Source organism: Herpailurus yagouaroundi, unplaced genomic scaffold (assembly GCF_014898765.1).
Source record: "Herpailurus yagouaroundi ecotype Mexico unplaced genomic scaffold, PumYag 77, whole genome shotgun sequence".
Lineage (NCBI taxonomy): Eukaryota > Metazoa > Chordata > Mammalia > Carnivora > Felidae > Herpailurus > Herpailurus yagouaroundi.
In genome coordinates this window covers 76,332,164-76,344,855 of record NW_024412388.1, presented here as the reverse complement: position 1 = coordinate 76,344,855, position 12,692 = coordinate 76,332,164, and positions in this window count along the sequence as shown.

The following is a 12,692-nucleotide window of genomic DNA, read 5'->3' as shown; positions in this document are numbered from 1 at the left end:
CGGGCGCGCCGGCGGCGGCCCCGCGCCGGCACTTTCTCGGCTGACGGCTGCTGCGGGCTCAGCGGGAAGCCCCAGCGCTGCCGGGCTCGCCGCCTCCGAGCGGCTCCATTGTGACGCGGCGCGTTCCGCCGGCCAATCGGCGCGCGGCGGCGCGAACCGCTGACTAAGTTCGCGTGTGGAGGAGGAGGGGACTGGGCGGAGGCGGGAGGCAGAGGCGGCGGCCGCGGCGCTGCGCGGCGGCGGCGGCGGTGGTGGCCGAGGCGGAGGGGGAAGAGGTGGAGAAGGGGAAGAAGCAGCGGCCGCTCCGGGAGCTGCCCCCGCCGTGAAATGTGCAGCAGCCTTGGCCCGAGCGTGTGCCGGGCTTCGGGACCGCGGGGGCCGGTGACTCGCCGCTCGCCGGTGGAAACAAAGCGCGGCTGCCGTCGCCCGGAGCGCGCCATGTGGCCGCCCCGGCCCGCTGGCCACTGCCGCCGGCCGGCCGGCAGCAGCAACCCCCCCCCTCCCCCAGCTACACGACTCACGCGGGGCTGGGCAGAGCGGGGACTCTTTTCCAGACACGCGAGGGACAGGGGCTTAGGGCCGTCTGCGGGGCGCGCCGTGCAAGACTTTGGAAGTACAGTATTTATGTAGCGACCCCCCCCCCGCCCCGCCTTTTCACGTGGGCACCCTGAGTAACTTGTTATTTACATAATGTGTCGGGCCCTGAGGGAAAGCTCAGGTGGACCACGTGGAACCTATCTCTGACACACACAAGTCCCTTTACTTTTCTTTACTCTGAGGGCTTAGGCCACAGGCCCGAGCCCCTGTGCCAAACCAAGCGGCTTAAATTAGGATTCTGGGACTCCAATACCATCCCCCTCTCTCAGAGGTCCTTATCCTGGGGGCGAAGAGGGAACTGGGTGGAGGGGCCGCACTTTTTTACTCATCACCAGCGTCTTGCCGCTAATAAACTGCAGGACCACCCCATCTACTGCCCCACTCGGGTCCCTCTGCAGTTGGGGCCCCGCGTTTGAAAAGTGACAATGTGCCTTACAGGACAAACAAAAAATCCAAACCCAGGAATCCGGGGGACGTGACAACGTTGTCATCTTCACTCAGCCCCCACTCTCATCCCCACCCCAGATTCATCTCAGTCCATTTGCACAGACTAACCTCTTCAACACAATGATTCAATTACATTAGGCAGCATTTATATCCCTGAGTTGCCATGGCAATCACATTCCCATTAAAAAAAAAAAATGTTTGTAGAGGGACCTCCCAAAGGAATAAAATGAAGACTGTAAAAGACTCAGCATCTGGGGGCATATCTGATGGGTTTGGGTAAGTAAGAATGAAGAAATGGCACAACCGAGTTCTAGGAGAGCACGTCGTGTTCCACAGACTGTTCAGGTTAGGACTACAATTTGAATTACTCTGAAAGGGATTAAGAGGGCTGTCTTTCCAGCACTACGCTATTCTTTCCTTGTCCATTCCATTCTGGGTTGGCAGACGTGTTTCTTCTTGGGTCTTGGAGGAAAGGTTGAAAGAGCATTCCTGCATTTGGTCATTCATTTTATTGAGTTTATGGGTGAGATACTGTGTATGTACACATCAATTAAGCCAATTAGGTTTAGGTTTGCTGCTCAAACAGCTTACTATCTGCAGAAGAAGATTAAAAAAATATACAGAATTAAATATGAAACAAGGAAAAAAGTGAGTGCTGTAAGCGATGCTGATGATAAAACAATGAGATTAAAAACTGAAAATGTCTGGGGCACCTGGGTGGCTCAGGTGGTTAAGCATCCGTCTCTTGATTTTGGCTCAGGCCGTGATCTCACAGTTAGTGGGATTGAGCCCTACGTTGGGTTCTTGCACTAACACCACTGAGCCTGCTTGGGAGTCTCTCTTCCTCCCTCTGCCCCTCCCCCACTCTCATGCACAACCTCTTGTGTTCGCACACCCATGCACACTCTCCAAATAAAAAATATTGAAAATGTCTAATTTTCCATGTGTTTCTTTGAATGTTTGGAAAGGAATATTCTCTTCCCGTGCAAATCCATGGACAAATAATCCATCTTCTATTACAGCAATATCACTAATTGTGTGGACTGGGAGTAATTGCTTAACATCCTTGGGAGTCAGTCTCTTCAGGTATAAAATAAAAGATTGTAAACTAGATGATGTGTTAAGATTCCAATTCCAATGATAGGATGAATAAAAAAGTGACCTCATGCTTGGTAACCCAAGGTACCATTAGCAAGAAGTTAAAGTGATCAAGTGTATTAAGACTGCATTAGCCCTGGATTAATCTCTGACATGTAGTTTATAAATATGTTTATTTTAATCTAATTCTCATGGTGCTCGCTTCGGCAGCACATATATTAATCTAATTCTCATGAACAAAGCCATCCTCCATGATGACAACATTTATTACTGAATAATGGGCTTCTGAATTTGTGATATTGCTTCTAGAAATCCTTTTCTGAAACTGTAGCAATCAATGAATGTTTCTTTTGTTTCTTCTTCCCCCTGTGATGCTTCATATAAGCTCCTGCTTGCATTACAGCTAGAAGAAAGATGAATAACTTCTAATGCTGTTTTCAGAGAACTTTAATGCTATGTACATTCCATGAGACCATAAAAAAGAGAAAGTATTTAGTAACTGGAAACTATTGGCATCCCAGGGTAGGCTTTATAATGAGAAACACAAATACTGTTTGGCTTTTTATGCCTATACCCACTTTTACCACTACATTGTAATCTCTTTGAAAACAGGACCTGTGGAGTCTTAGAATAGTTCAGTCCTTACAGGATTATAGGAGTATCTGAAATTCTCTAAGGGACACTCTAAGTTATTTTGATAAAAAAAAAAGACAGTCACTATGTCCACAGCCAGATGAATCGAGGTCTAAAATATTGGCAGGTCACTTCACGGCTGATTCTCTGAAAAAAAAAAAAAAAAATCTGTGAGTAACATCAGCGTAAGCTATGCTCCATGTGGCTGCCTTGATAAGAGTTTCATTTCTCTGAGTCTTGAGAAAATTTTTATGATTAATGGAAGAAAGAATATTATCCAATATTAGCAGTTCTTTTCCAATTCTGTATTCTAAAAATTATTTATGATAATGAAAAATCCTCTTTCTCTAAATTAATTAAACATTGAATGTCTAGAGTGTAAAAAAGAAAGCACTGGGGATTTGACAGAGGTGAGGGGGGATATCAAGATAAATATAATTAGTCATTTTCTTAAAGATATGTACTAACGTGTGGAAGGCATATCCAGATAGTATACGGCATCTTAAAGAGGAGGGTTGGTGGGCCATGTAGGGTTGAGGGAGAATCACACTGAACATGGGTCTCAGGAAGTTCGGCTAGCTTTAAAATTCTAAACTGGATTATTACTTTTAAATATTGCCTCAGCATCATAGTTCAAGTTTTTTAGTTCTACCGAGATGTCAGGTCAGAAGAAAACAACAGAAATTAGAAGTCATTCACAGTTTTGCATTCTCAGAAAGTTTGTCAGAATCCCCCCGGCTCAGCTATATATGGTTGAGCATGTTGTCATTGATCAAGAATTTTTATTTTTGGCCAACACTTCACCATGCTTTCCTGACCTTTTCAATCTACTGGTTTCAGAGCTTTCACATGAGTTTTCCTTGGGCCTGGGGAAAATTCTGAGAATAACCCCTGAGGATGAGCTCAGTGGTAGGGATTCTGAGGACAGGATGAGTAGGACATTGCACCTGTGTTTAGAATAAAGTAGCTTGATCTAGAAATCCAAACTGCAATTGTGCAAGGCTGCTGTGCACTTCAGTGTGAGTTGATCCTTTATCACGGTCCCAGTCTAGAATATTCATGACCAGTTACTCTGTTTTCCACCCACCATGCTGATTGCCCCCTCTGCCACCCCTTCCTTATGAGAAAGGTGCCATGAAGGTGACCTCCTAGCTTCTTCTCTGAAGGAAAAACACCAATTCCTGCAGCAGGATGCCCGGCATCCCCAGCTGATCTGTCTTCTGGGAAGTTGTCCAAATATTTCTTTGAAAGTTTCTCATGCATCCCATTTAAAGAATATATATTGTCATCTGGGTCACATATTGGAATCCACCATAGAGCAGCCAGCCAGTTATTGACTTTGTCCCTTTCTTATCCATAAAAAGGAGGTGACTTCTAAGAAAATATTTGCAAGTGAAGCCAGGCTGGAAGCCTAGAATTAAAGCAGAGCTGGTACTCCTCAGCTCCTGCAAAGTGGTCTTCAAAAGCTCTGATGAATTCTGCTGGTGACTGAGACAGTGCTTGCTAGGATCCCTACAACGATTCAATATGTGATCCATGAACCATGTTGGAACCTGAACAAGAGGTATCCTGGTAGTGTTAAAGTGGCTGGTTTCTAAGGTTCCCCATAGTAAGCCCTTCCATTTATTTGGTGGGGTGTAACCCAAGTCTAACAGCAGCCACCCCCTGATTTCTCCCCTTATTTACCCCTCAGCAGCTGTGTGTACATGTGTGTGTATGCATGCAGGCACGTGCATTTCTTGGCCTAATATTAGGTCATCTGTTAATTATAATATACATTGAGTACTGCAACTTTAAGGGTAGGGACTAATATAGTTCTGTGGTTTATCAATGATAAAAAAATTACTTATAAAAGAACAGGATTCAGAACATTTTAGAGCTGGAGAAGAAAGAAATATGTGCCAGGAAGAACATAGGACTTGGAGTCTCAGGTTCTATTGGTGGCTCTTATGGCCATGTGACCTAGGTCAGACCCCTAACAGTCTAGGGAGGAGTTTCTATTTTACAAGGTGTTTAATATATCTATCCTGCACTATATAAGAAAAGAAGTCTCATACTTCATTTCACTCACTCATTTATCATCCAACAAACATTTATTCTATGCAAAATAGTGTACCTGCTTCCGGGGATACACTGGTCCATATGATGGATGTGACTTTTTTCTTCCTGAGATCCACATTCTCTAGGCCTTCCTCCAGAGAATCTTAGGCTGAGTGTAATAAATCAATGAGGACTAACTAACCAAACTCCAGTCTGTCCCCACAACACCCTTCTCTTTGGCTTTGTCTCCTGAATCCTGCATATCTAAATGCAAACACACTCTCCAATTACCTACTTAGTCTTCTGCTGACATATCTTGGCAAACCTCTTTGCATCCAATTCACTCTCTCCACCAAACTATAATAGTTTTCAGAGCATGTAAAAGCAAAATGTAAAGTTTTTAAAACAAACTAACAAAAAAATAGAGGCGAGTATGTAGCCAGATATGTGAGCAAACCACAGGGCCCGGTAGACCCTCCTAACACAGGATATTGGCCTGGCTCAGAACCTATGACTCAATTATCCCGTGTAGTAGCCGAATATAACTTGGCTACCTTATGAAAAAGGACAGCAAAATAATAAACCGGATGTTCTTTTTTCATTACAAAACCAAGGGGCCAAGGTAGTAGGGCTTACACTGGTAGAGGGGAAGGCGGGTTAAAGTAGGAAAAACTTCTCAGAGAAATTAAGACTGATGAGTGACTTAAAGCACTCAGGGCTTCAAAGGAAACCTGTTGTTTTAGTGAGTAGAATAGCTTCTGGCAGCTGACAAAGGCCTGTGTAGGTGGAAGAGTTACACACAGCTTGAATTCCAGTAGAAATGAGAGGGGAGCATCCTGAAGGATGAAAACAGGTATATAGGTGGGTGGAAATTTTACAATTTTATCTTTATCTATGAATGAACTTGACTGTCGAACAAAATTCCTGGACTTATTTATCAATTCAATAAACAGATATAATCTTTTGCTCTTCAGGGTCTTCTAGGACAAAAAGATGTGTGCATTCTGAGTAAATAACAATCATAATGCAAATAGTTTCTATTCGTAACCTACTTTAGAGTTCATGCAAATCACCCAATGTATTATAGTCATTTCTAAACAATATACTTTTTACCTCTATACTCTGTATACCTAATAGTGCTATCATCTATTAACAGTTCCTAGCCTTGCTGAGTTACTCTGCTAAACTTCCTGCAGCCCAGCCACCATTCAGAGGCCCAGAGGGTTGAAAGATGACAATGGCTTAAAGGCAGATCCCTAACATCCTCTGAAGGAAGACTGTGAGACTGTGGACCTCAGGAGGATGAGGGCCCCATCCATCACATGTACTAGTGTATCCCCAGAAACTGGTACAGTGTTTTGCACGTGGTAGGCACAGAATAAATATTTGTCAAATGATAAATGAAGAGATGCAATAAAATGCAATCTGAGATTTCTGAAATGCACATATTCTCTGTCCTGTATAATTCAGGGTTATCTCAGGATTTAACCCCTAGCTCTGTTTCCTTCATGTCCCACAGTTTAACATGTTCTTACTAGACTGAAGAATCAACAAATTTAAAGACTGGGATTGAGAAGTGCAAAGGAATACATGGGGATGATTTGACAAGACAAATGAATACTGTACAAGTAGCAACATTTGTTGAAGTTAGCTAAAAATTGCTTATTACAAGATCACTTATATTCTCATGGCTGTGGATGTCTTCAGTTCCTCTTTCTTGATAACATATACATCCACACTGGCATTGGGCCATTTTTTTCTAACTTGAGTGTCTTGCGATGTTGAAATTTAATAATATCTTGAGATTTCTTTGATAATTTTTGACCAGAAGATTGGCTTTGGAGATGCCAGAAACTATGATGATTAGCATAAAAGATAGCAGATAAGATATATGACTTATGTAAAAAACATGAGTCAGCAAATCATGACTACTTTTACAAATAGCTACCTAAATTTAACATAGTGACTAAAAGCATGGATTCCGTAGCAAGGCTACTTGGATTCAAATGTTGGTTGGCTTTGCCCTTATGAGCTGTTTGAGTTGTGTTATTACTTAATTTCTCTGTTCCTTAGTTTTCTACTTGAAAAATGGGTTGTGGTAAGGTTTAAATGAATAATATGGTAGAATAGTTCCAGAAACGTATTAATTTACCTCTTATCATGATCTTTGGCAAGTCACTTACCCATTTTGAGCTGAGAGTTTCCATGCACAAAATGAGAGGTCTTGAGTAGATTATCCCTAATGCCCGGAATCTATTGTTTTCAAATAAGACAGCTAGTCTATGTGTTTTTCTACATATATCTGTGTGGTTAGAGATGAAGTGAGTAGTTAGTAAATGCTTTCCTTGATTGATGGAAGAAGTGGTTACTGGGAGATTGGGCCAAGCTTCTTCACTGTTCTCTAAATTCCTTGAAAGAGGAAATATATTGTTTCTTCTTTGGTATCCTGAGGCCTAACATGGTACCTGGGGATAGTGGGCACTCAATAAACTGCTAATTAATGTGGAATAAATGCCCTTGTGTCTTATGTTCCCAGATGTGTGGGAAACAGAAATGGTGGTAACTGTTTCCTAAGCCTTTTCGCATTTTTTAACACTACTTAAACAAAGTATTCAAATGCCATGAGTGCTCTCCACTGGATATATTCATAGTACAAGGATTCAGTTGATAAGTTTTTGAAGCAGATACTGATTTGAGTTCAGAAGTCCTGGATTTTAGACTTCAGATATGGCAGATAGACATATTTTGCTGTTTCAAGTACATATTTGGTGTTACGGCACTAAGGATGATATGATATGATTAGCACTCTAATTTCTTTGCTTTCTGTTTCTGACCTTTCTTCAGAGCATTTGTATCTATACATTTGTACAAATTTTGTATTCTTTCTCATTCATTGTAAATAAAAAGAGAGGGACAGCATTAATTAAAATATCAATGTTGAGAAAGCAAAAAGACAACCCAGAGAATGGTAGAAAATATTTATAAATCATATATCTGATAAGGGACTTGTAAAAAACACAAGAAACCCAATTTTAAAATGAGCAAAATATTTGAATTGACATTTCTCAAAAAAAATACACGAATGGACAATAAGCAAATGAAAAGATACTCAACATCATTAGTCATTAGAAAAATGCAAATGAAAACCACAAGGAGATACTACTTTGAATGCATTAGGATGATTCAAATAAAAAGAGTGATAAGTCTCAGTGAGGATGTGGAGATATTGGAACCCTTATAACATTGCTGATGGGATTGTAAAATGGTGTGCAAACCTTGGAAGACAGCCTGAAAGCTTCTGAAAATGTTGAGCATAGAATAACTAGCAATTCTACTCCTAGGAATATCCTCAAGATAATTGAAAACATATCACCACACAAAAACCTATACATGGATGTTCATAGCTATATTATTCATAATAACCAAAAGGTAGAAAGAGCCCAAAATATCCATCAACTGATGAATGGATAAAGAAATTATGGTGTATCCATATAATTGAATATTTCTTAGCCATAAAAAGTAATGAAGTATTGATATGTGCTACAACATAGTTGAACATCAGAAACACTCCCAGTGAAAGGAACCAGTCACAAAAGACCACATATCACATGATTCCATTTATATGAAATATCCAGAATAGGCAAATCCATACACACTAAAGTAGTGTGTCAGGGGTTCAGGAGAAGTGTCGGAAAACAACTGCTAATGGGTACAGGGTTTATTTTGGGGTGATGAAATGTACTAATACTAGATAGTGATAATGATTACACAACTCTGCATAATACTAAACGACACCTTAAAAAGGTGAATTTTGTGGTGAACCTCAATATAATTGCTATTAAACAAAATCAATGTCTTCTAAATACATCCAGTTGCAATAACCATAGGATAAAATTTCAGGCTTTCTTGGATTTTTTTAAACCTGTACTTTGCCATATAAAGATCTCCTAGAGACCTAAGCCTGTCAAGTGATTTCTGTTTTGTTTTGTTTTGTTTTCAACTAAAGAATTAACTGAAGTTGTGTTTGTATAATGCCAAAATTACTGATTAAGAAGAAGAAAAAGCAATTCAGTTATTTTGGTTTTATTGAATTTAAACTTTTTACCTTCTAGTTTGCAAACTATCAGGTGTGTTCATTTTTTAAAATAAAATGTATAAAAGAATGAATTCTGTATCAAGTACTCCCCAAACTGTGCATTTGGACTTATGATAAATGCTGGCTAGGGCCTAAAAATGATATGGAATGTTTTATGTATATATATTTCTCTCTTTATTTTTGTCAGTTTTATTTTATTATTTTTTTAGCGTTTATTTACATACTTTTGAGAGAGAGAGAGCACAAGTGGGGGAGGGACAAGAGAGAGAGGGAGACCCAGAATCTGAAGAAGGCTCCAGGCTCTGAGCTGTCAGCACAGAGCCTGATGCGGGGCTTGAACTCATAAACTATGAGATCGTGACTTGAGCTGAAGTTGGACGCTTAACCAACTGAGACACCCAGGTGCCCCTTCACTTTTGTCAGTTTTAATTTCATATCTTTGATATTGTTGTTAGGTGCATATATGTTTATAATTGTTATATCTTCCTGATGGATTAATAGTTTCACCATTCTAAAATGTCCCTCCAGGTTTATTGTTATTTGCATGATGTATCTTTTTTTCATCCTTTTACTTTCAATCTATTCATAATTTGGCAACAAACTGTATCTCCTGTAGACAGCATGTAGTTGAGTCCTGTTGTTTTTTGTTTTTTATTTAAACCCAGTCTGACAATCTCTGCCTTCAATGGAATTATTTGGTCAATTCACATTTGTTATTAATATAGTTTGATGGGGCGCCTGGGTGGCTCAGTTGGTTGAACGTCCGACTTCGCTCAGGTCACGATCTCACGGTCCGTGAGTTCGAGCCCCGCATCAGGCTCTGTGCTGACAGCTCAGAGCCTGGAGCCTGCTTCAGATTCTGTGTCTCCCTCTCTCTCTGGCCCTCCCCCCGTTCGTGCTCTGTCTCTCTCTGTCTCAAAAATAAATAAATGTTAAAAAATTTTTTTTTTAAATAATATAGTTTGATACACTTGCCATGTTGTTTTCCATATGCCTCAAGTCTTGTTTATTTATTTCTCCTTTACTGCTTACTTTTGCATTAACTGAACGTTTCCTAATGTTGCATTTTAATTTCTTTAATGATTTTATTGCTATATAGTTATTTCCTTAGTAATTGCTTTACGGCTTACCATACACATCTTAATATATTAAAAACAGCTCAGAATTATATTAACAATTCCAGCGAGATGTAGAAGCATCATTCCCATATAGTTGTGTTCTCTTTGTTATGTTGTTGTGGTATCATTATATAATAATATACTTTATGTATATATACATATATATATATATAACATATACATGTTATAAACCCAATAATAAATTGTTATAATTATTACATTTATGGCTTTTAAAGAAGCTGAGAGAAGAAAGAACAAGTATATAATTTATAGCTTCTGTTGTATTAACCATCTTATTTATTATTTTAGGTTTTCTATATTTGTTCCTGTGTACTCAAGGTAACATTTTGAGTCAATTTGTAGCTCAATACAGCTTTGTTCCCCCCACCTCCTTGTCCTCCTTGTTATGGGCAAATACATTATGTTTCTGAAAGTTACAGGCCCAACAATACAATTACAGACAGATTGCTTTATGCTCTTTAAATCAGTTAAGAGAATAATGGATAAGAACTAAGCATTTATCCTCTGATAGTTGCATAATGACCTTTACCAGTGTTCTTTGCTTCTGTTGTATGTGGATTCAGATTACTTCTGGTGTTAGTTGCTTTCAACCTGTTGAATTTGCTTTAGTACTTCTTGTAAAGCAGATCTGCTAGCAACAGGTTCTCTTGGTTTTCATTCATCCAAATGTCTTTCACCTTCATTTTTGAATAACAGTTTTGCTAGATATAGGATTCTTGGTTGACAGTTTTTTAAATTTGAGGACTTTGAATATGTTATACCATTGCCTTCAGACATCCATTGTTTCTGACAAGAAGTTGACTCTTAATTAAGAATTTCCTTATGGGGCGCCTGGGTGGCGCAGTCGGTTAAGCGTCCGGCTTCAGCCAGGTCACGATCTCGCGGTCCGTGAGTTCGAGCCCCGCGTCGGGCTCTGGGCTGATGGCTCAGAGCCTGGAGCCTGTTTCCGATTCTGTGTCTCCCTCTCTCTCTGCCCCTCCCCCGTTCATGCTCTGTCTCTCTCTGTCCCAAAAATAAATAAAAACGTTGAAAAAAATTAAAAAAAAAAAAAAGAATTTCCTTATAAGTGAGTAATCCTTTTTCTCTTGCTGTTCTCAAGGTTTTCTTTGTCCTTTCTACTCTGATGTATCTATTTATAGATCTCTTTGAGTTTATCTTTCTTACAGCTTTTTGTACTCCCCAGATGTGTAGATTTGTATTTTTCAGTAAATTTGGGAAGTTTTCAGCCATTAATTTTTCAAATATTTTTTCTGCTTCATTCTGTCTCTGTTCTCCTTCCAATACTGCCATAACATATATTTTGGTGTGCTTAATACTATCCTACATTTCTCTGAAGTTCTGTTCATTTTTATTCATCCTTTTTTTCTCTCTGTTCTTTGGACTGTGTAATTTCTATTGATTATTTTTGAGTTCTCTACTTCTTTCTTCTGCCAGTTCAAATTTTCTATTCAGTGTGTCTAGTGAATTTTAAAATTTCAGCTATTGCATTTTTCAACTCCAGAATTTCCATTTGGTTCTTTTCATAATTTCTATCTCTTCATTAATGTTTTCTACATGATGTTACATTGTCATCATACTTTCTTTCTAAAAGCATGGTTCCCTTTAGTTCTTTAAACATATTTATAATGGCTTCTTTGAGGTCTTTCTGGTAAATCTAACATCTGGTCTCTCTCTTCTTTTTATTATTTAAAATTCAAGTTAGTTAACATATAGTGTAGTATTGGTTTCAGGAGTAGAATTTAGTGATTCATCACTTACATATGACATGCAGTGCTCATCTCCACATGCCCTCCCTAATGCCCATCACCCATTTTGTCCATTCTTTCACCTACCTCCCCTCCAGTAACCCTCAGTTTGTTTCTATATAAACAATGTCTTATGGTTTGCCTCTCTGTTTTTATTTTTTTTCTTCCCTTCCCCAATATTCGTGTGTTTTGTTTCTTAAATTCCACATATGAGTGAAATTATATATTTGTCTTTCTCTGACTGACTTATTTCACTTAGCATAATACATTCTAGTTCCATACATGTTGTTGCAAATGGCAAGATTTCATTCTTTGTGATTGTTGAGTAATATTCCATTGTGTGTGTGTGTGTGTGTGTGTGTGTGTGTGTAGCACGTCTTCTTCTTTTTTTTTTTTAACGTTTATTTATTTTTGAGACAGAGAGAGACAGAGCATGAACAGGGGAGGGGCAGAGAGAGAGACACACACACACAGAATCTGAAACAGGCTCCAGGCTCCGAGCTGTCAGCACAGAGCCTGACGCGGGGCTTGAACTCACGAACCGCAAGACCATGACCTGAGCTGAAGTCAGACGCTTAACCGACTGATCCACCCAGGCGCCCCATAGCACATCTTTTTTATTCTTTCATCAGTCAATGGACATTTGGACTCTTTCCATAATTTGGCTATTGTTTATAGTGCTGCTATAGATATTGGGGTACATGTACCCCGTTTGAATCAGCATTTTTTATTCTTTGGATAAATACTTAGCAGTGTAATTGCTGGGTCATAGGGTAGTTCTATTTTTAACTTTTTGAGGAAATTCCATTCTGTTTTCCAGAGTGGCTGCACCAGTTTGCATTCCCACCAGCAGTGCAAAAGTATTCTCCTTTTGGGGCACCTCAGTCCTTAGTTGGT